This window comes from Alexandromys fortis, unplaced genomic scaffold (genome assembly GCF_014885135.2).
Source record: "Alexandromys fortis isolate MF-2015 unplaced genomic scaffold, M_Fortis_MF-2015_v1.1 scaffold_59, whole genome shotgun sequence".
In the NCBI taxonomy this organism is placed as follows: Eukaryota; Metazoa; Chordata; class Mammalia; order Rodentia; family Cricetidae; genus Alexandromys; species Alexandromys fortis.
The window spans coordinates 3,976,571-3,996,104 of record NW_026067943.1 but is presented as its reverse complement, the minus strand read 5'-3'; the positions used below and the strand labels follow the sequence as shown (position 1 = coordinate 3,996,104).

Here is a 19,534-nt window from a genome sequence, read left to right as displayed (position 1 = left end):
CCTAGGATGAAATTTTAGCCCCTCCCTCTATGACCACATTCTTTCCTCTAATAACTGTGGAACTGATTCAAAGTCAGGGCTGTTTTGTGCTCTCTGAGGGCCATGGGCAGTATGGGGTCTCATCTACAGAAAAGGCTCACTTGGGGTTGGAGGAGAGACAGAGTGCAGCTGTCCAGTGGAAGAGAGCCCACTTCGCTCTGTCTGCCTGCACACAGAGCAGAGACCTCCCAGCATGTCATTGTGTGTCTGCCTGAGGAAGGACGGAGCTCTATGAGCGCATCCAGCCCTTCGTGCCCCGTCTGGACAGTTTTCAAGAGCAGTAGCCACCACTTCTTGAGACTCGGCACACAGGAACACAGTCCTGGAGGTCTATGCAGAATCCTAACTATAGGCCATGTGGGGAACCTGTTGGACTGGTAAGACAGGGCATCTGGGTTCCATTCCAGATAGTCCCTGAAGTTCTTGTGTATTATCCCAAAGCTCTTCTTTCCCCCATTAGTCTTGGTTTCCTAATCCATATAGTGAAGAATATAGACATCAATGAAGATGACCAGTAAGTGACAAGCGTATCTCACTCTCACTGCTGCCCGTGACAGACATTACTAATCAACCACACTCTCTTCTGTCCTTAGTACAGCTATGATGAAGAGTGTCTGCCACTAGCTAGAGCTGGCAATGGAGCAAAATGCAGGACATGATCGTCCAGCCCTGACATCTTAGGCAAGGGAGTGATAGATAATTCCTTGTGCCCATTACAGAAACAATGGTATGCTCCCAGAAACACACATTGTTAGTGGGTCACTAGTGTGTGCATGGCCTGGAAGGCTGGAAGGAAGCAAGATGGCAGAGATGCAAAGGCCCAGAGACTGGGAAAGCTAGAATGGGCCTGGAATTGCCCAGCAGGGGTACTTCCAAGCAAGGGGGTGAGTGTGGGGTCAGGCAGGCCTCCCAGAGTCCCCTGGAGTCCAGTCCACGGAGCAGGTACCAATTTATCAATGCATTTTTGGTTGAAAGTTGTTCAAAGTTACCAGTCAGGAATGTGCCCATGGGACTCGCAGGGAGGTCACAGGGACAGACTACTCAATCCCGTGATGAACAGATTTCTGACACTGAGTGGGAACACACTCAAGTCCCTAAGGAGCCTCCTACAGATGACCCATGTTGGCTGGGGACTGCAGATAGTCACAGGAGCCAATGAGCCTCCTCCCTGCCTGAGAGTCTAGACCAGGATGAGGCCCCATAACTGGGTCCGATGAGGAAGCAGGTGATGGGACCTCTACACTGCTCTCTAAGTCTGGGCAGATGATCTCCGAGTTTCTCTGCTGCCGGGAAGCTGAATGGCTGTGGAGACTTTCTCAGTCATGTTTTCTGACCATTATCCAAGCGGCTTCCACGTAAGAGCATTCAGGAGTTGTCAGACCCTCAAGACCCTCTGCTCAGGGTAGCAGGTGTACAGGGCAAAGGAACTCAGGCAAGCACCAGGCCTGGTGGACACAGGGTCTGTTAGACTGGGTGAGAACCTCAGCTCTTCTGGGAGACCTTGGAGAGGTCAGTTCTTGGAGCCTCAGTTTCTCTGTGTGGGTGACGGCACAGCCGTGAGCTGTCAGGCTGCCCTCACGGTTCATGGCAGTGCTCACACAAAGGGCTCACAGGTAACACCAAGTGGCCAGAAAAGGTCACGACTATGTATCTTTAAAAAGGGCTGTTGAAGGGTCCAGGCCTGAGTGTGTAGTCTTGAGCGGAGGAAGAAGAAGAAAGTGTGTTCTAAGTCCTGCATGGAGCTGTCCCTGTTCCCACCCCAGCCCTAGTTGTGGAGGCTTCAACCAGGGAAGCAGGCTGGGCATCCAACTACCACCCATGCCCTGATTTCTTTGCAGACCAACATCTCTTCTCCCAAGGGCAAGGCCCCTTTTCCCTTATTCTTCTCCTCCAAACATTATACAACAACTCTTCCATGGGAGTCAAGTTGCATTAGGTGTTTCCAGTTACTGAGAGACAAGTAGGAGGTGTACTGTTTAATTTAAGGGCTTCTCAGCAAGTCAGCTTCTAAGGCTTCCCTCAGGGTCCCTGGGTCTCCCTGGAGCCAGGTCTCTCAGGCAGCAGGCAGCTCTTAGGAGTATGAATGGCCCGATCAAACTAATTAACACACACACTCCCTCACACACTGGGAAGCCTGAGGTGAGAACATTGTAATCTTCTCTCTCAGTGTTTTTCAAGATGACCAGTATCAGGACCCTCCCCCTATACCAAAATGCCAGGATGCTTAGCCCTTAAATTAAACAGTACACCTGCTACTTGTCTCTCAGTAACTGGAAACACCTAATGCAACTTGACTCCCACGGAAAAGTTGTTGTATAATGTTTGGAGGAGAAGAATAAGGGGAAAAGGGCCTTCGTGCTCAGTGAAGATGCAGTTTTGTTTATTGAACCGAGATTGGTTTAATTGCAGACTCCTGCCTTCTATGAGTCTAACCTCTTCAGATTCTACACAGAAGATGGACCTGTCCTTTTGGTGCCTTCTCTGAGATCTTCAGCATTCCATGGAATTACTGCCATCTCTACCCAGAGCAGAGTCCATAGTCCCCAAGTGGACTACTCAGTCTGCTTGCCCAAATTCTGTGTTCTCATGGTTCTTGAAGTCCAGCTTCCAGCAACCCACCCACCTCCTTCCATAGTACACTTGCAGCTCGCAGAATCCTTGCCAAGTTGCAAGGCCACCTTGCCACCTGCTCACATGGCCTGTTCCTGGCTCATCTGATGAGAAGGGCAACAGCTTTAAAAGTTGGAGACCTTGGAGTCTAACTGACATGGCAGTCCACCAGGCACGCACAGGGTTGAGGATGCAGCCTTCGCAGGCCTGGGTGCAATAGCACAGCTGGCTGCCACTAGCTCAGAGCCTTGGGGAAGGAGTGCTGCTGCCAGTTACAACAATGTCTGGAGGCAAGCATGCAGGAGAGCTGACTTCTTCAGGAAGACAAATAGAAGACGCGGCAGCTATGGCTACTCACCATCCCCAAAGATTCTCTGTAGCAGTGTCCTGGGCCTTGGGGAAAATGCAGAGAGAGTGAGCGAGATCCACTTACGCCTCCATAGGTGACTTCCCAGCCCTATAGCTTGGACAGCAAAACTAAGAATGGTCATTAAGAAGATAAATCAAGAGATAAAGGCTAATATGTCCCAGGAGAAGGGCGCCCAGGTCTACAACTCACTTTAAACTGCAAAGGAAATAAATTGGATGGATAGAGGGCTGGAAGGTCCAGGCTGCATAGAACACAGTGAATGCAATGATAGAATCTGGGGGAGGGGATGCTATCCGTAGTGATGGCTTGCCTCCTATGAGAGTCTAGATCCTTCTACATTGACAATGAGTATCTTAGGTGGTAGGCCTCCCTGAGGAGTGGCATCCACTGCATGAACATGAGGATACCCTCGTGCCAGGACTAGAGCATATATTGCCATTCCCAAGAGCAGCATCACAGGCTAGGATCACATACAGGCTATGCTGGCTGTTGAGTAGCCTTTGCCATGGGTCATAAGATGCACAATTGCGGCTTAACTGCCTGTCCAGAAAGAACCTGCCTGAGTAGGAGGAATTACAATAAGGAGACATGGATGCTACCCTTCTACATTATTATAGTAATTGGCAGGAAAAGTATGTTTGTGCGTGTGTGTGTGTGTGTGAGCATATGTGTGTGTAAGGGGAGAGGGGGAGGTGCTGGTCTGCCATTTCTTACAGCTAGCAGAGTCTAGGAAAAAGAGAGAAGAGTTAAATCTGCTGAAGATTCTTTACTGGGACACAGACACTTGGCAACCAAGAGAAGAATCAGATTGTGTATCTGTAGAGAGAGGCAGAAGTGATGGAAAAGAGCCCATAGGTCTGACCTCTAACAGAAGAAAGGAAAACCCCTTAATGATGGCTCAGTACAGGACATGGATAATCAGAAACGCTCATTAATTGCTTGGATAGGGAAAGACTTTGAAACAAGAGCCAGAAGAGCTCGCACAGCCTGGCTTGTGAGGTTGTAGGATGTGGGAGTACGGGTCAGTCTGCGTGCTGAGGACGTGGACCCATCCTCCCTGGAGACTAAGGCTGCAGAATCTGGCACAGCACAAAGGAAATCAGTTCCTGATGCACGGCCTCACAGAACCACGTGTGACACTTGGCCATTGTCAGCTAACTTCCCCAAGAATATCAGGGGGGGGGGCGATGGGTGAGAGAGAACAGAGGAAGGACAGAGAATTGGGCATGAGCGAGGTGGGGCTTGATGCCCAGCTCACCAGCCTGGGAGGACTGCGTTCATGGAAGAGCAAAGAAAGAAGCTACTTCAGCAGGGCCCTTGGGGCTGTTACAGTGGCTTCTCTGGGGTGAAGTGCATTCCTTGTAAACTTCACAAGAGGTGTTTGTGCACCTGTGATTTAGACTGACATGCAAATCAGGTTTGCAAAGTGCTAAACCAATCAAGAGATGACAGAATAGAAAACAGAGGGGCATGTCTGGGTCACTCAAAGGTGACTGGCGAGATTTATATAAAGCTAATCTTCCCAGGAAAAAATCCTGACAGCTAAATACTTTACTGGAGGGAACCTGGATGCTTTGAAAGCCCGAGAAAATGTTCACAGAAGACATAACTGATAAAATAGCTCAGGCGACAGAGACTAAGCTTGTTCTAGCGGTAGGCAGCTATATCTTCGGAATATATGATGCACCTTTCTCCCCTGAAAGAAAGCACACTGGGGGTAAAGGTCCTTCACCCAGCCCAGGGCCCCTTCTGTACTCAAGTGTGGCCAATGGAGAGGCAACAGCTATTACATTGACCTGAAGTCTATCTAACCCCAGAATCAGTTCCTGCAGCAGGCACAGTAGGGCACAGCATGGCCCGGCTCGCTGGCCTTCCTTGCCATGTAAGCAGTAGTATCTGGCCCCACCAAGCCTAAGGCAGGCGGGGAGACCCATAGCAGCTTTGAATCGGAGCGAGGAAGCTGGACATTCATGGAGGATGACTGTGGATTAGAGAGAGCTAAAGAAGGTAGTGCCTGTACCTGAGCTGCAGCGCCTAGCATTGTTCTCCTGACGGAACGGTTGCTATAGTGACATCATCCTTTCATGCTGGATTTGACCTTGCTGATGTATTTCTGTTTTCTCTTTAGTATCCTCCAGTTGCTGGATTACAAAACCAACTGGCACTGCCTTGGAAGGTAGTCGGCCCTCAGGGATCCTGCCCACCCTCTATGTATGTGTTTCATAAAGGATGCTAAGCCTCGAGTGCTTTGCACATTCACAGCAGCATCTGAAAATGCACAAAAGCAGCAGCTAAAGAGTTTGAATGAAGACACCCTGAGCAGGCAAGAGAAGATGCTCCCAGGAGCCATAAAGTCATTGGGTAAACATCTCAGTGTCAGCAATGGGCTGCCAGCCAGTGGGGTCACCTCGATAGCTCCCCCTTCCCCAATTCAGGCTGTTGCCACTACTCTTGGCTGTATATCAGAACTAGATGGAAAACTCTATTCCTAAAGATCTAGGACACAAAGAGCCCAAGCTGGGGCCAAGCTGGAAGCCCCTTCTCTATTGGCTGGCTTTTGTACGCAGTGTTGCTGACATTACCATTGGATATGGACCTGTTACATTAGCAACACGCCAGGTAAGATGTGCCCTCGGGTGCACATGCCTGCTAGGACTATGTTCACAGGAGAGCTAAGCTATTCGGGGTGCAACCAACTGATTTCCAATTGGACTTAAAACCCACTCCCTAGACAGGAGCTTAAGTCTAACACTATGAGCCAGAGCAAAGTTCATAGCTGGTACGGTCAGAGGCTCCTATGAGGACTGTTTTTGTTAAATGGATATATCTGTCAAGTCGCTTTTAAACATTTTTGATTTTGACATGCGGTACTGCTGCTGCTACCCTAAGTCACAGAAAGAAATTTTTTTTTCATAGTGGATTGAAGATTGCTAATTATTTAAGTCACAGAGAGTGGTTGTTGCTGGGGCACAGGGCTTCAGTGCTCTGGCAGAAATGTAAGACACTAACCACCCACTCCAGTCTCAGGAAACAACTCAGAAGGGGTGAGAGTCAGGGGAAGGGGTGGGCTGTCTTGTAGCTATTGCCTCTAAATTGAAGCATTCTCTCCTAGAGGAATAAGGAGGCTCAAAGGACTCAGGAAGCTAACGAAACTCAGAAGGTTCAGAAAGCAAAGAGGTCTACAAGACTCACAAAGACCCTCCCCCAGGTTGTATAAGCAAGAAACAATTTCTGGAGCAAAGGACTTTTTGGCAGAGCCACTGGTAAGACTTCCTGTGCTGAGAAGACTTCTTAGTGATGCACCTGCCTTGGAAATACACCAGTAACTTCATTGGTTCACCAAGCAAGGCTTGGGTGAGATCAGGACTTTTGGTCTGTGGTCGGTACCCTATCTGGGATGAACAGACATTTGTTCACATCTCCCTGGGAAAAGCCATGCAACACACACACACTTGCACCAGTGGTGGCAAACTGTGGAAATCTCTGCTCTTTTTGGCAACGGTAAGAACAAAGATCAGTGTTCAGTCTGTGACCAGAAAACCAAAGCGTTCTGGGGACTCTGCCATCTCTGCCTTGACATCATCTCACAGGACACTTTTAAATTCCTAATATCATCCATCTGCAAGTCACCTGTCTGCCTGGGTGGTTCTTACCCCTCCCTTCCAGCCATACATCCCTCCTGAATGAGGTGAAGCAGTCTCCCAGGGATCCAGAAGAAGAAAAGGACAAACCACGTGCAAGTATGAGTTTGTTTCCCTGGTCCCATTTTACCCTATGTCTGGGATCTCTGTCTTGGACACAGTTACTAAAGAAGCCTGTGGCTGTTTCTATTTCCTCAATTTGGTTTTCTTAGGGACCCTCCTGCCCTTTTTAAAACAATGTTTTATTCATCTGTGGAAAGTTGTATACATTTATCCAATATATTTTGACTATACTCATCCACTACTCCCTGACCCCAACTCTCTCTAGGGTCCCCACCCCACAACCCTCCCCACTCCATGTCTTTCTGTTTTGTTATTAATGATCCTAAGTCTACTGAGTGATTCCAATATGCACACGCATGTGGGGCCAGCCACCAAGGCAGAGGTTATCAGCCACATTCCCCAAAAAGAGTGACACTTTTTCCCTCAGTGGCCATCAGCTGTTCCTAACGCGTCTGCTGAAGACAGGTTTCCAGGCCCTGCCCACATTCACGCTGGGTTGTTTTGACTGACTAGATCGTGAGCAGGTAACCACAGGTGTTGACACGCCCTGTCCAGAGGGAGCTCTTTATTTCTTGTCTACTGTGTGACTTTTCCACCAGCTCTGTCACCTGTGTAGAGGTCTCAATGAATGCCACGGCACTCACTATTCCAGGAAAGAGCATAATTTTGAGATTCTGCAAAAAGCAATAGTGCACACCTACTATGTGCTGTGCAGCACACAAGCCATCTCGAGGAGAGCTGAGTAAGATGTTGTCCACATGTCAGTGCGGGCAGTGGCTGAGTGAAACCTGGTTTAATCATGTGTTCTTTTAGACCAACATTCATCTGCCCCTTTCAGATGCTGTGTAAAGTAAAAACACTCACAGGACCACAGGTAAATCACCTCTCTTCTCCAGGCCATGTTGTTCCCCAGGAGACTCCCTGAAAATCTCTCTGGGCTTTGCCAAGGGATTTTTTTTTTCTTTTATGACTCAGACCCACGGGGCTATTAAGAGGAATTTCCACTTGGTATGAAGCAGTCCAAGTGGGAGAGTCAGAAGTGGAGAATTAAAGGGCTCTTGCTGGTGAAAAGATAAAAGCCAGCCATTTTACTCAGTGCCCTTCTTTTCTAGGTGAGGGAATTCTGGCACACAAAGAGATGGTGGCTTGTTTAAGGTCAGTGATAGCGCTGGGTCCCCAGAGTCTGAGTGAGGAGTTTCCCATCATGCAGCGTAGCTTCTTTAGGTGAAGTGTGCAAGACAATGACATAAGCCTCTGTCGGGCTGGAGGAGGGGCTGTGTTCCCTTGCCTGTGCCTGACCGAATGTCACTAAGGTTCCAATCAAAGAATGGAGCCAGGCTCGAGCGCTCTGTGAGCAAAAGCAGGGCGGTGCTTGCCCTGTGGGTGCTCCAGAGCTCAGCTTGCATATGAGAAGTGAAAGAAATGGGGCAGGAGATTCACACACCAGTGCATCTGCACAGAGGAGGACGTCATCTGTCACAATTCCAGTCACCCAGGACCTATCAACGCCCCGTTACCTTGCTGCTCATGGGCAAAAGAGAACTCAGTCGCTCACGAAGCTGCGCTGGATCAGAAATCATCAGAAGTCACTGTGTCTACGAGGTGCTCATTGAAACTGTGGGGCTGGTGAGAGCCTCTTCTGTCGCCCTCCCTGTGACCTCTGCAAATCTCAGGGCATTTTCCTCCATGCGAGTCTACCAGTATATCTGATATTCTCTATCCCCAACAGAAGTAGAAAGGACAGGGACAAATAATATGGAAATCTACAGATGTCAAACTCTTTGAGGTCACAAAGCTAGTGAGTCGGGACTCAATTCCATGTCAGTCTAGACTCATCATTTCACAGATGAGGGGACAGATTCAGAAAACTGGAAAGGTGACAGGTCTTTCATATGCGGCCCTATGTTCTAGTCCAGTTCTTTCTGGTCTTAGATGAGCCACATCCTCTCTCCGGGACTCAGGTGCTCTCCATCAAGGAAATAGTTGCTCCCAGATGCTGTTTCCCCAGCTTTTAATTTAGGAGAGAGGTTAACTGCATTGCAATCTTTATCATACACCTTAATAAATATAATTGCACCTGTATAAGAAGAAAATTGACAGTCAAAATACAGTTTTTAGGAAATCATCAACCAAGAAATAGAACCCTTTTCTTGGTTATATTTGAATTAAGCGTCAGTAGGGAGCACTTCACTGAATACTCATTTCTGGTTCAAAGAATTAGTATGTTAGATTTAAGACCAGCAGATAAAGAGAGATAAATACTGACAACCAAGGATGTTGTCTTGAGAGATACAGACAACACAGAAGAATGATACATAGTTGGCATTTTAGATTCATAGTCTGTCTTGGGAGGAAGGAAGAAATGCCTCCCTATTGATAGAAATGAAAGAAGTCAAAGGTGAAAGTTGAGGAGGAAAAAAACGATCCAGCAACCCATGAGGATGTCTGAGCAAACAGACGCCCAAGAGCCTGGGCTTTAGACATCTTCCTGCGGATAGAGTTAAAATATTGAGCTCTAGGCATGACTAGAAGCTAAGGTGAATTACTGTGAAGAACTGGGAGGCAGAAAATGAATTTCCTGTAGTGAATAAGAAGTTACAAGACTATTTTTGAGCATAGGACCCAACATGCAAGTGCCGCTTATATGCATAACCACACATTGTTGTTTCAATATAGACACCAAAGCGCAATAGTAACTGAGAAGTTACCACCCTAGAATTCCATACCCAGCTAAACTATCACTCAAGAGAGAGAAAGTGAAATAAATCCTGTTTGGACACACAGGTTGAAAGGATTATGTTCCTCTAAAAACTCTTGTGAAAAGAGTGAGTACAGGATATACTTTAGCAAGGAAAATGCAATCCTATAGAAAGGAATGAAAGCCAGGGAGTGGTGGTGCACACCTTTAATCCAGCACTCGGGAGGCAGAGGCAGGTGGATCTCAGTGAGTTCAAGGCCAGCCTGGTCTACAAGAGCTAGTTCCAGGACAGGCTCCAAAGCTACAGCGAAACCCTGTCTTGAAAAACCAAAAAATGATAGGGAGTAAATAACTCACTAAACCACAGCATAGAATCCAACTATTGACTCCTAAAAAGGAACACAGCAGAATTTAAAAGTAGGTAAGAATAACTGAGATGATGCATGTGGTATTTAGAGGGAATTCTGTGTTCTGCCATGTATTGTTCAGGCAGGGTATGAGGCTGGGTGACTACCATGCTGGCTAATTAATACCCACATCTTCCATAGTCTCCTTTATGCTCAGGAAAGACCCTTTCTTCCCAGACTGGTGCCATTGCAGTTTCCTGCAGGGCTCATGGGGGAACCTTCTTCATGGTTCTTCTTGTCCAGATAAGCAGTGGCCACAGTTCTGGCCATGACAATTCAATGGCATCCTCTGGACTCTGCTAGAGATCAGAGGACCCCTGAAGCTAGAGGAAGGGCACCCACAGAGTTGGCAGCAAGGCTTCAGGAAGACACGGTAACAGCTCCATGTTTAGACCCCCAGGGAACTTGAGTGCCAATTTCTACAGACTCTTCTGCTTTGGGGCCTTTAGCCCTAAACATTGTTTCTACCCAACAGACGTTTCTACAAAGACAGAAACCTTCTATAGCCATGCTCTTTGTGATAGCTATTCATGGTTATCAACTTGACTGAATCCAGAATTGATTAAAGGGCAAGCCACTGGGCATCCCTTTGTGGACTATTCTTTTTTCTTTCTTTAGATTTATTTACTTTCTGTATATATGTGCTACAATATCTGTGCACCAGACGTGGGCATAAGATCCTTTTACAGATGGCTGTGAGCTGCCATGTGGTTACTGGGAATTGAAGTCAAGGCCTCTGGAAGAGCACCCTGTGTTTTTAACCACTGCCTCCTATGTGGAATATTCCTGATGACGTTATTTGAAATGGGAAGCCCCACCTTATATGTGGGCAGCACCTCCTATTGGAAGCACAGGTAAACAACGAAAGAAGCTTTGCATTTTTCTGCATGCCTTCATGATTTCTGCATGCCTGGAGCTTCCACGACTGCTGATTCCTTCACTGATAAAAAAACAAAAGACCAGAAGCTCTTCAGGACTCCTCAGGGCCATCAGCACCAGATTGGGACTGCTGAGACGTCCAGCATTGTGGACTGAACCACTATCGGGCTGCTGGCCTCTCTGGTATGAGATTGCCATTATTGGACTATGCTAATGCATCCTGTAAACCAACCTAACAAGTGTCATTTTAACATGTGGTCCTGCTTTTAATTCTGCTGCTCTAGAGAACCCTGACCAATACACTCCTCACTTTAGTGACCACTGGTCACAGGTGACTGTTAATGACCTGAAACTTGTCGGAGAAACTGAGGCACTGAACTGTTTATGTGATTTAGTTTCTGTCAATCAAAGCAAACATGGTTTGTGGCTACTTTACGGACAGCACAGCTTTAGGGGGTGTAGTCCTCTGGGGGACCCATTACATCCCACCTTCAGAAAGCCTGGGGCACTTCTCTACTGCCTCCCACCTTAGAGTGGGCAGGGAGGTTCCAAGAAATGCTTGCTTGGATTACCTGTCCCTGGGACTGTGACCTAATCAGACATGAGCCCTTCCTGATTTATGTGACAGTCTCACTTGCCCGGGATGTTGTCTCAGACATGACTGTTTCTCTTAGACCAGGCTCTTTCAAACTTCCACCTGTGTGCCAGTCACTTGAGGGCACTGCTGAAACGTGGGCTCTGACAGAACAGGCTCATGATGGCACCTGAGTGTCAGCACCTCTGATGAGCTCCCGGAGGTGGGCCGTGTAGCTGACCTGAAAGCAGTTTGTGTAGTAAGGTATAAGCAAAAGAAGTCAGTATAAAAAGCCTACATTTGCACCATTCCAACTACAGATCATTCTGGAAAAGACAAAATTATGGATACAGGGAACCTGTCGGGAAGATAGTGGGTGTGAACAGGCAGAATACAGGAATTTCAGATCAATGGTCTTTCTGCATACTTGTATGATACTATAAAGTGTTGGGTGCTGCCTAACCCCACACAATGCCCAACACAGAGAGTGCAAGCACTTGCTGCTAAGCATGATGGCCTGAGTTTGATTCCAGGACCACATGGAGGAAAGAGAGAACTGACACCTATGGGTGGTCCTCTGACTCCTACAAGTATGCTGTGCATGTGCACACACACACACACAAATAAACTTAAATTATAAATAATAATGAGCTTCAGTGAATACAAGGCATCAATACTGGCTCTATAATTTTGGGGAGTGAACCACCGCAACAACGACAGAAAATTTGGGGTATTAGGAAAACGAGTCCTTTGGATTTTCTGATTTCTATTTCTGGAAGCTTAACTCTCAAAAAATAAAACATATTAATCAGAGACCCTCCCCAATTAAAAACCACAATAGGAACTATATCTACCCACCTGCTCTTTCACCCATTCCCACAGTTGCCAGCCAGTGGCTAGCAGGTTTATTTTATGAAAGCAGAATCAGGGACAATACTCCATAAATATGTTCTGTCTGAATAAGCTCAGGGAGGATCCAACCAGAGGGCCAGTCTAGGGCTGATATGCTTCTCTTGATACAGCTCTAGCTCAGCTTGTCAGGTATACCACTGAGCACATGTCATGAGGGGCTTTGGGTGTTTTCTGAAAGTGATCATGCTACCTCTTTACTGTCAAGCCTTCTGAGCTTCAGCCACAGCCACCTATAATGTTATAGCTGGTGTGTTTGTGTGTGTGTGTGTGTGCGTGTGTGTGTGTGTGTGTGACCCTCTGGGACTCCAAGCTCCCACCCCCATCCTTAGCAGACAGATGCCTTCTTTACTAAAGCCCCAACTGCTGCTCAGCTATGTGGCTCCACTTCTTCCCCCTCCTCACTGTCCTCCTATCTTTTATAGACACTGGAAGAGGCTTACACTCGCTGTCTCCTCTAGCTTGACAATATCCACACGGGGACAGGAGATAAGTAAAAGGGGGTCCCTGCCGACTAGAAGCACACAAGGGGACATCTTGAAGGTCAGAGGGGAAAGTTTCCAAACCATAGCCACACAGGAAAAGCAAAGAGCAGATTCAGAAGCAGTCGCGTCCCTAACCCACTCAGTCTGCCCTGAGCTGGACAGCCTTCTGAAATTACAGCTCTCTTCTCAGTAATCAACCTCTCACTCTGGAACATTCCACACCACCCACAGACCACCAAAGGAAGTCAGAATGCTTTGGCTTGACAGCCACCATTTCTGGGGAGGATACCACAACCCTTCATTCTTTAAAGCCATCTCAGATATGGTTGCTAGTCACCAATTACTGCCTGTAATCGTGGCTCTCTTGCCACTTCCTGTATGTATGCAGACATTCATTCTTTTGATCCATGCTTGTTTTCAAACAACCTTTCTTTCCTCTTCCTTCAAACAGCAAATCAAAGCTCCCTGAAGTCAGAAAGAAAGAATGTTTTTATTCACTTCTGACTGTTGATATTCCTTAAGATAAGTTACCAATGGCAACCGTTCATCTGCTTCTATCCACCCATCCTCCTATCTGTCCACCCATCCGCTTACCTACTATCTATCCATCTAGCCATCCATCCATCCACCCACCCACCCACTCACCCACCCACCCACTCACACACCCACTCACCCACCCATTCATTTCCATCTGCTCACCTCCTGCTAGCCATCTACACACTATCTCTCTACTCATCTGTTCTCCAGAACAGTATCTATCCAACTACCCACATACTTACCATCCACCTATTAATCCATTTATCTGCTCACCTATCCACCCACTCAGCCACTCAACCACCTAGCTATCCACTTACCATTCACCCATGTGACCATCTACCCACCTACCATCCGTCCATTTAACTGACCCTTCTACATCCATCAGTCCATCCATCCATCTGGTCAGCTACCCATCATCCATTTTCCTGCCTAGACATGACCCATTCATCCATCTTCTGACCATCCACAGTCATCTACACCCATCCACTCATCCACTTATCCATCCATCTGTCCATCTATTCATTTGCCCATCTATCCACCATTTCACAGTGAGTAGGATCTTCTCATGTCCTCGGCTCTGGCTCAGATACCAGGGAATTAATAGCGGATAACACACAGACATCCTTTGCTTATGTAGAGCTGAAATTCTAACTGATAATACTAACCATGAATACAGTGATTATGCCAGGCAACCACCGGCTCCATGAATTAAAACAACAACAGGGTTTTGTTAAGGTCATGGGGTTGAGTGGGTCCTGACACGGGAACATAATGACCAGCAACATATGAGGGGCCAGCGATGGGATGGTATAGAGAAAGAACAACTGAGACAGAGTCGGGGATGATGACGCCCTGGCAGCTGGAGCCAGACCCATTGTGGTCTGGGAATGAGGGCCATGTGAGATAGGACCAGGTCCAATGCAGTGACTGAATAGATTTGCAGATACTGCCAAATGTCTTCTAGGAAGCAGAACTTCCCAGCTAAACAACACTGCTCTAGAACAAGGAAATCGATCCATTCGCCTTCTTCAGGCTTAAAGCCAAGCTTTGAAGAGACCTGTAGGAGAAGCATAACTCAGAAGCCCATCACCTCTTACAGAGTCCGATGACATCAGAGTGTCTTTTGGGGTCAGCATGGGCTTCCATCGATCTGAACTGAGAAAACGTGAGGGTGAGCCCACTCAAGGTTCAGGTAATGTCCATACCTGGACTAAAATGCACATAAAGACAAAGGCCAGCACGCTTCAAAGGCGGAGAACAGAATCTAGTGTTTACACCAATTCTGTAACACTCAGTGTTCAATCAGAAACTACCAGCACACAAGCAGACAAGAAAACACAGGCTTTACTCTAGTTCAGAGGCTTTGTGTTTAATAGACTTCAGTGACCCTAGATAACAGTCAGAACTAAAGAAGACACCAAAGCAGTGATCTGGTGACCCAGCTCCCCACCGAGCTCCTTGAGAATGCTGCAGGGCCGGTGAGGAAAGGGTTGGAAGTGATGAGAAGGAGCCCGTTGTTGGGATGGTTTTGTCTTCACTGTTTAGCCTGAACTTAAATCCGCCCAATGAGTACCCTTAGGGTGACACTGGCAACACAGAGTAGTAAAGCAAAAAGAAAATGGAAGGAAGGAAGAAATGTCTGTCTGTCTGTCTGTTTGAACACTGGAAAGAGAGTGACTGGAGAATTCCTCCAAATTACAGGGAAGGAGCCTGCTGGCCCAGGACGGGAAGTGGCTTCTTGGTGGGGACAAAACCTACCTATGTGAAGCACCTGAAATTTTAGCAAAGAGTGACTTTAGAATCAAGAAGGGCAGCTGGGACTGGGAAGACAGAGCAGCCAGGTGGTGGCTCTGGCACTGTGCCCTTTGCTCAGCTGGGTCACAAGCCACTGGACTCAGGGATGGATATAAAACCTCAAGCCTCAGCTCCCTCATTTGTGAAATCGGGTTTTACGCTGACACCCCGTGAGAACTTTGCCCGTACATAGAACAAGATGGTTTCCAGTAATGATTTGGTGACTGAGTGACTTCGAGAGACAAGACAGCTGTGGGGACTGGCAGAAGGTCAGCCTTCAGTAGAAAACCATCAGTTTTAGGTGGCGAGCTAATCTGTGCCATGCTCCAGCCTTCAGTATCATTTCTTGGAAGGCCATGCAGCAGCTTTCCTACCCCAACACTGTTGAACAGGCCAAGAGACCGCAGAACTTCACCCTGAGAAGACCTGGGGCTCCAACGCTTTAATGGCATCTCTGTGGTACACAGAACCCCAAGGAGGAGCCCAACAATTCTGACTCCGTGAGCCAAGCAAAAGGGGAGATTTGCTGTCTTTCGACAGGAGGTTAGGTAAGACATGTGCCCACAGGCCAGTTCCAATCCACAGTAATGCCCGCCCCCCATTGTTATTACTGACCTAATCATGTCTCTCCCAGGAGACAAGAACCTCCCTGAAGATAAGAGCCTTGTGGGATGGGTTGGCTAGGCCTGACGAAGATGACAAACCACGTGATACACAAACACTTAATACAGAGTCACACGTACGCAAAGAAAACTTTGCGGGACTTCCAGTCTCAGGGAGTGGCCTACACACCAGTGATGTTTCATTTTTTTAAAAATCTGCTATCTCTAAGTCACTGGAGACATGAATATTTTGGTTTGAAAATGTTTCAGGCCAGAGGCCATTTTTTATTCTGGGTCCTGATGTGGAATCAGAGAATATTACCACCAGGTGGCAGTGATCTCATAGAGTCTTCCTCAGGGTTCAGAAGGTTTCCAACCAGGGTCTTGTCTTCCTCCTGTGGTCTGGTTTGTCCTCCTGTGGGATGGGGAGTTGGGGAGATGTCTTGTTCTGAGGCCCAGGATTTTGAACACCTCATCCTCAGGTTCTGTTTCCTCCACAAAGGAGGCTGCACAGGGAAGTGGTGTTTCAGAGCCCTTCCTGGGAAAGCAGACCCGGGAGTTGGATCTGTGACAAGCCTTTCTGTTCTCGCCCTGAAAACACACACTTGAAACACAATGACCAGCGAGAGCAGCAGAAATCTGGGGCAGGGACAATGCAAGATCCCTTTGGCTCTCCAAAGACGGAAAAGACAGAAAGTGAAAATGTAAGGGGGAAAAATTCACACTTCAGAGAAAACATAAGGCTGACAGTGAAGACAGACAGATGTTAAGAAAGCACTGACCATGGAATGCAAGTCACAGGCACACAGTGAGGGAGCTGCTACATCCCTTCAAGTTCCTCACAAGAAACTGAATTTCCTGGATCCACAAGAAAAGCCTCGGTTTCTAGTTCAAAGCCACCCTCCTCTTGGGCTGTGGGGTTCTGACTTGTCCTACTCAGAACCAGATATAGGCCAACATGATCCAGGGTCCTCCTATATGACAGGCCTGGTGCTGGGCAGCAGATGAGAAAGGCAAGAGCTCGGGCCCATGTATGTACTGTGCCTGCAGCAACCCTGCATGACAGACAAACATTCTTACCCTAATAGACAGGTGAGAACCATGAGCCAAGAGGATGAAGGTCTCTGATCTCACTGTATCCTGACCTGACAGTCCTCTCTCCCAAGCTGAGGACTCCAGGGACCAGGATCTAGCACAATGCACACTGCGGTGCACAGGCCTGCAGCCTCTATGAGAGAACTCTCAGCAATCATTCAGCCGCTCGTGGGGCTGCCGTGATTCCGAACCAGGAGACACTCCTCTGCTGACCATTTCACCCAATAGCCCAGCCCCCAAACCCTGATGCTCTGGATGGACAGCCTGGGGCCAAGGCTCAGAGACTGGAAACTTGACCTGACAATGACCTGGAGCTCTAGGCTCTCCCTGCCCTCCTAAGGTTTCTTCCTTGGCTCTCAGAAAAGATAGATAGCCATAGAATGATCTTTTAATGGCTCATGACTACAGGAGGTTACAACCCAGCCTTTCAGGTCATTGGTGGAGCAACTAAAGCTTAGAAGGGAAGACAGTGGGAACCCGAGATGGTTGGAGAAGAGCTGAGCAGATTCCTAGGTCTCTGGTTCATCTGTGTTTTCAGACTGTGTGTGTTCTGATTTATCCATGTTCTCAGAGTGTTTGTCCATGCGTACTCATCTGTGAACATATGTCTGAACATGTCCATCTGTATACAAGTGTGTGCATCTGTATACAAGTTCTGTGTGTGCATCAGTGTGCATACGCATGTGTTTCTCTCTGCATGTACAATTGTGTAGAGGTACATATGTTTCCTTTGTCTGCATGTGTGTACACTTGTGCATCTGTATGGGCATATGTGTATTTGTATGCATGTTTATCTGTGTACATATGGGTTTTTCTCTGTGTCTGTATGTCTCTGTGTTTATATTTGTATTCTGCATCTCTGTGTATGTATGTGTGTTTATATATATGTATGTATGTTGGTATATGTATATCTGTGTGTGTCTGTGTGTGAATGTAGGGCTCTGAGGAAGTGGCAACTGGATTTCCCCAACCTTTTCTGGTTATCAGAATCATCTCTGAGGCTCCTTACCTACCTGGCTGTCCTGTAGCCATCCCAGACTCACTGAAAGTAACCCCCAGGAGCCTGCATCTTTAACAAACTCCAAGCCCCCTGATGATTGTCAAGGTCTAGATATGTCACGTTGAGGATGCTCGTGGTCATGGCTCATAGACATTAAGGCTGAAGGTGGAAGAAGGGGGGTGGTCAGAGAACACAGGCAGGAACCTGTCTTCTATTGATACCAAAAGTGTAGACCGAACAAGAGAAGATGGACCCATGATGGACTATGTGTAGCCCCAAACTGCTGCTTCAGTAGAGACCCCCTGCTGTCAGAGTTATAGTTGGCCAGGCCAGCAGTCAGGAGCCAATTCCCTTCTTCCTGGGGATCTTGCCTGTGATTTGGGATGTGCTACAGGAGGCAGGGCAATCTGGCAAAGATGAGCATGTGCCCCTCTCCCCTGGCCTCATCGCTCACTGTCACAGAACCTCTGAGTTGCATTGAACAACCAGGGCTTTGCAGATCCTTCCATCCACACTGCCCCGACAGAGGGAGCCCAAAGTCACGGGCTTGAAATCTCCTGGAAGCTTCAAACTCTGGAAGTTAGACACCAGTTCTGTGTGATTCATGTGTTTGTTTCTATATTAAGTTGGCACTTCCTGGTGGACACAGCCAACCCTGAGCAAGTAGGCTTTATATGCTGGAATTACTGTGGACCTGGGCCCAGTAGAGGGGGGTCTGGCCTAGAGTCTAGGAAACTCCCTGAAGGCTTCTGGCATGGAGTAGAGACTGAGGGCTTGGCCGATGAGGGGTCTCTGTGTAACACGCTCCCAGACACTTCACCATGAGCCCACTCAGAGGGGCTCAGGCATAAACACGTGTTACTTATGACTGGGATAATCTAGGCCTGACTCAGGACTGGAGACAAATGAATCAGTTTCTCCAAGTCTTTGTATGGGGTGGGGGTGGGTTTGCTGTGAATTTTTCAACAAAGAAAGTTAATCACAGTAAGGACCTACTTTCTCACCAAGATCCTCTGTGGCGGGTCTGTAACATCAGGCAGGGAAAAAAAGGTTTGTTAAATCAAGTTCTAACTGGAGGTTAGCATGTCCTTCATTTGTGACCATGAGTGCTGTCAACAAACCACAGATCCCTCAGGAAAGAAAGCCTAGATACAATGGTGGTATAACTAGCTAAAATATCTATGGTGATGGCTAGAGAGATATCTGGCTTAGTGGTTAAGAGCACACATTGCTCCCAGGGACCGGAATTTAATTCCCACAGCCACCTGTAATTCTAGCTTCCAGAAGATCTGACACCTCTGTCCTCCTCCAGCCTACACATATGTGGCATATATACACACAGCGTGATTAAAAATAAATTAATTCAAAATTCAAAACAAACAAATAAGTAAAAGAAAAACATGATAAATGCTGTTTTGAAATCTTGGTACTGGACGAGTATCTCTGATCCCACAAACCAAAGTCTGAAACTTCCAGCATGTAGACATACCATGGCAAGAGATTTTATTTTACATGCAAAACAACTAAAAGCACATATGCAAGGCATACATGAAACAATTAAACTTTATGCTTACAACTGGGTACCATTTCCAAGATGCTTATCAAATATATGTGAATATTCCAATACTCAGAAAAGTCTCAAATCCCAAATACCTGATCCTAAGCACAGCAGGTAAGGGTGACTTGACTTGCAGTTCTCAGTCCTGTGTGGGATGCTGCATTGAAGGCACTAAGAATTGTCCATGGCACTAGGCCACACAGTCACCTTTAAATGTTCTCCAGCAGTGTTTTACCACATCTGCTTTCCTATGTGTTTAATTGATGTGTTAAC

At 47.3% G+C, this 19,534-nt stretch overlaps 1 protein-coding gene across 1 annotated transcript in view; it reads right to left on the bottom strand.

Annotated features, from left to right (window-relative positions):
- Positions 1–19,534, bottom strand: part of Slc6a11 (solute carrier family 6 member 11) — a 118,424-nt gene that overhangs the window by 32,545 nt on the left and 66,345 nt on the right. The window lies entirely within an intron of this gene.